Here is a 5,044-nt window from a genome sequence, read left to right as displayed (position 1 = left end):
TTTCATATACTGTTCAACAACCAACAGTTTAACTACCACTTCAACCCACAGACAGAGGTCTCCAGCTGCATGAAACTGGAGTTCCAATCCTAACCACTGGGACTCCAGTTATGATCCTACAGAAATAATGAAGAATATGGGCAAGAATCCTCGTGCTCCACAAATTCCTACATAGTTATAAAAAACAGGGAAAATTGAAGGCCAAAATAACTGCCTTCTGCTCACGCTTTGAATATATAAGTTGTAAACATAAAATGCTGAGTTTCTAAAAAAGAGCATGCTATCAATTACTTCTACTACTTCCTAAAGACAGCCTTATTTCCAGATTGGTCTCTACAATGTGTCCTACAATATGTGACAGCAGGTGCAAAACTTGAAATTAAAAAATTACTAAGTAATTCTATTACACCATTATGTATTCACTAAATGTCTCTTCAGGATGGATAAACACCAGTATTACAAAGTTCTGTCTTTCCTCACACACAAATATTCCACTCATTACTCTACAGTAGAATTAAGACTGAAATTTTAAGATCCTTATATACACGTGTCATTAGAACAAAACATGGTGGACATGTGGTATAGTTACTATGATGAGGGTTTTTTCTCAAAAATATTGTTTTATTTACTATCTCATTCAGGCAGCAAACCAGAATAAAATTATTTAGTTACAGAGTACTTTACTTCTCTTTCAAGGCTTTTGTTAAACATTTTCACTAGGTACACAAGTGTACCTGTCTTTGCACATTTCTATCAGAAAAGGCGAAGTTGCAAATCAAGGCGTTAAAAACAAATGAGAAAACAATGAACAAAGAACCACTGAGTAAGAACACCTTCATTCATCATTTCCAGATTTTTCCAAACATGGAAAGTTTTCAGTATAATTTCTAAGGTTTTAGGGTTTTGTTAGGGTTTTTAAAATCTTTAATCTTTATTTTCAGATTCTTCTAAACAAGGGTTTTTCTGCCCTATTTCTAAGTATATTGTCTGTTTAGTACAGAAGAGATATTGATGATTCTGAGCTCTGATATGCTAAGCATTTGCATTAGCTTGAGGGGTTTGGTGGTGGTATTTTTTGTTCAGTGGTTAAATAGTTTCTAACCCCTGCAGATTAAACTGCTTTGTAGTATTTCAGTGAATATACAGGGCATAACAGAGCTATTACACATTTTTCTCTACCTTGCATTTTTTGGATAACATTTCATCCAGACAGCTGAATTTAACTTTATGACTGATTCAGGATGGAAATAACTGTTAACACATATTCTAAGTGGCCGACATGCAGAACAGAAGTAATTCTACCTACCAACAGATGATCAGCGTCTGACTCAGAAGCACATTCCCTTCAAAAGGTGCATCGCTCTTCAAAAGGAGATTAGCAACTTAAACCCAGAAAGAATAACAACTCCCATTTTAGTTTTTTTCAATATATTTAAAACCTTAATTTTCAACTTCATTCTAAACCTTCCACAACTGAATTGCATTAACATAAAGTATCATTACTACTTTTTCACCAACATTTTTAGAGGCACAGCATGAGAAAAAATTTTAAGCCATTTAAGAGTCAGAAAGAATAGAATAAGCTCTGCTTTTACATTCAGAATGATAAATTCCTCACCACACTCAACTCCCCAGTTATCCCTGTTGCCACCATTTCCTCCTCTGATTTATGATGCTTGCAAGAGACAGGCTTTAACTTTTCACACTGATGTCCTTCCAACTTACTACACACAAACAGAGATTAAAACCCATCACTTGTTCTCATTTTAACTTCTTGAAACACCTTTTTTTCTGTATAGTTTCTAATGCAATTATGTTTGAGCTCAATTTGATGATCACAACTTAGAGCAGATCAGCTGGGCCACAGTAACAAGCAACAAAGGCAGAAGAGTAAATGCTTTAGCTACATCTTCTTCTAATTGTTTGAATACATTGCACAGTCTGGTAAATACAACGTAGGCTACCACGTAACTGTTGCCAGGCAGTAAATCATTCAGATATACCTAACATATAAAACTTGATCACTTGCCTAGATTCTTAATCTGAAACAGAATTAATCCATTTCAGCCAACTGCATCCTATTCATATACGTCTGCTAAGCACTCAATCTCTAGTATCTGGTAGCCATGTACCTGGGGCGGGGCAGGAAATAAGGGGAGGGAAAAAAAAAAAAGGAAGATAGTCCTTGTTTCTAAAAGCAAGCACATGATAATGAGAACAGTTTCAACAAAACCAAGACCATACCTAAACACCTAGTGGATGAATACAAATCAAAACATACTTGCTAAACAGGGAAAGAAACCAGACAGAGAAGAGCAGAGTCAATAAGTCATTCACATACATATGGAAAGCATACAATTGCTTTCCATATTAAATCAGATATACCAAAAAGCACATTGGAAACAAAATGTATTATAAAAGCAACTGCAAAAAGAAGGGAAGAAAAACCAAAGCAACTGACAGGCCAGTTGGAAGAAAAATACTGTGATTACTTGCCTGTGCTACAAAGACTTCAGAATTTATAGTTGCTATTAGCTTCCCACTACAGTAAGCCAACTGCAGTAAAGAGCTATGATTCCATAGTGGCAGTGTTAAAATTAAAGACAATTGTTCAGATGATATAAACCAATAGTTCCAGCTTGTATCAATGGATAATCACATTAAATACGCAAAAATATTAACGAATTGCTCATTGAAGACATTTTCCCTTTAGAAATACCTCCTAAAAATAATTTTTAAAAAATAAATAACACAGAATAGAGAAACATTTAGGTACACAGCAGACATCTAGCAAAACAAGAATAAATGGCATTTAGACGTAGCTCTATTAGATGACAACTCCTCTACTGCTACAATAATCTCATGAAAGCCCTTTCACTAAATCACTTTCACACTGATTCCTTTTCAATGCAACTTAAACTCATTATGTTAAATGAGCACTATTATATCTGCACTAAAATAAACATAAGTACTGTTTTTATGTTTGCCTACCATGTAAATCACTCTCTAAAAATACTACAGTTCTGTCTGCTGCAGAGTACTTAAACATACACACTTAGAAGTTGGAAGGGGCTGCTCTATTTTTAATTGGATGAACTGGTACCTGAAGTGCACAAATACAAGTAAAATTTTTAACTTACAAGTGTTTATACTTCTTCTCACAGAAGCTGTCTTACAAATTGTATAAAGCATAAAATTAAAACAAACACATTGCTCTGTCTTCCGTATGTAACACAAAATTATTAAAAACAGCTGCAAGAAAAATCTTAAGGCATTAAAGGAAAAATGTGCTGTAAGGCTTATTGTCACAACCAGTCGTGACATGAAAAGATTTCAACTGGTGCCTACAACTTTCCTGTTTGTTCTAATAACTGTCTTTTACACAACAAAAATCTTTTACTGTAGAATGGTACATGCAACTCACTCTACCACCTTTTGCACCAGGTATATAAAAGGGATCTTAGAAGATGATTTTATGAAAGCATCAGTTTTTGGAACAGATGCGTTTTTGGAACAGATGCATTCTTTCATGAAATGGGCCGGTGCAGTTTACCTAACATTAACCCTTTCCTTCCTGGAAGTTCAGTCCATGTCCTTACTTATATAAAGAAAAGAAGATGATAGTTGAAGAAATGGAAGCTTCAGTTACGGCATACGTAACTCACCAGGTTTGATCATACAGCTGGTAGCTACGGAATTTACTTCCGTTGTGCAAGTTAAAAGCAACTGTCAGCTGAAATCAAAGGAGTGGCATAAATACAAAATCAAGTTTAGGTCCATCTGAGGCCTGTTTCAGGACACATCCTTCACATCTTCAGAAAGGACACAATTATTGCCAGTGAAGATACAGGAGAAGAGCTCTGCAACACTTGGGTCCATTTTCTAAGATCTTGGAACAGTTTGCTTGGGTTTGATGAATACACACACAAGCTTACGCACAGCAGAAGTAAGCCCGCAATAACCTGACAAAACTGCTCTGCCTTGTATCACCTTTTAGGTTGACAGGGTTGCTAAAGATTTACTCTCATCCTAATCAATTCAGTTAGTAAACTTTCAGGCTACTAGATTAGCTTGTCAGGGGTAGGGACAGCATACTCTCTTGTTCCATTTGCAACAGTGATGCCAGCATTTTCTATAAAACATTCAATTGTATAAAATGATCAAACTCATCAAATAAACATATTAAATAATAAAATTTAAATTTCAAAATTGAAATTGCTTATAAAAGAAAGTATTTTACTTTTATTAAAAAACACTAAACCCAGAAATATTGGAAATACAATAAAAATTCAGCTGAAATGAACAGTGACAGACCTTTCACCATTTGATGGTTGCTGGGTGCCCATTGTCTTTGGTAGCAGCAGGAAAGAGAACGTATTTGTACATTTCAAGGAAACAGTGTATCCAGAATAATTCTACATTTTTCTTTACAAGCTTAGCAGCAAGGCCAATGACTAAGTAGCTCAGTCCCAAAGTTTTCTATTTCCTTGCTAAAGCTGGTAACTCAAAGACTAAATTTGTGCAAAACCAAAAATCTAGACTGGCCATTTGTCTGCACAGATCACTTTCAGTGTCTGTCATTCTGGCATTCATTACTCCTAGTCCACATGTTAAAACCTTTATATCACTTCAAGGGATCCCTGTCCCCATCAGCAGTCAGGAAGAAAGAAGACAAAATGCAGCTGATCACTCTTGCTAGTCTGGCTAACAATCAAATGCAGAAACATTTCCGCTGCTTCTTTATGTAAGGTTAACAAGGTGAACTAGACTGTATCAGCCTCAGCTTATTGTCTTTGAAAGTTAAATTAAGAAGCAATTCTCTGGCTGTAACACCTATCTACCTCTGTAGCATAGAAGACAAGTGCTTGCATATGAACATTGTTTGCACAAACCAATTAATGTATATAAACAAATAACAAGAGAACTTATTTTTAAGAAAATCACTACCATGACAAAGAGCAGTGAACAATATAATCATCCTTGCTAGGTAATGACACTGGACTCACAATATCATGTAATTTTTATTTATTTATTTATTTATTTA

This window comes from Haemorhous mexicanus, chromosome 1 (assembly GCF_027477595.1).
Source record: "Haemorhous mexicanus isolate bHaeMex1 chromosome 1, bHaeMex1.pri, whole genome shotgun sequence".
NCBI lineage: Eukaryota > Metazoa > Chordata > Aves > Passeriformes > Fringillidae > Haemorhous > Haemorhous mexicanus.
This window is presented reverse-complemented; position numbering follows the sequence as displayed.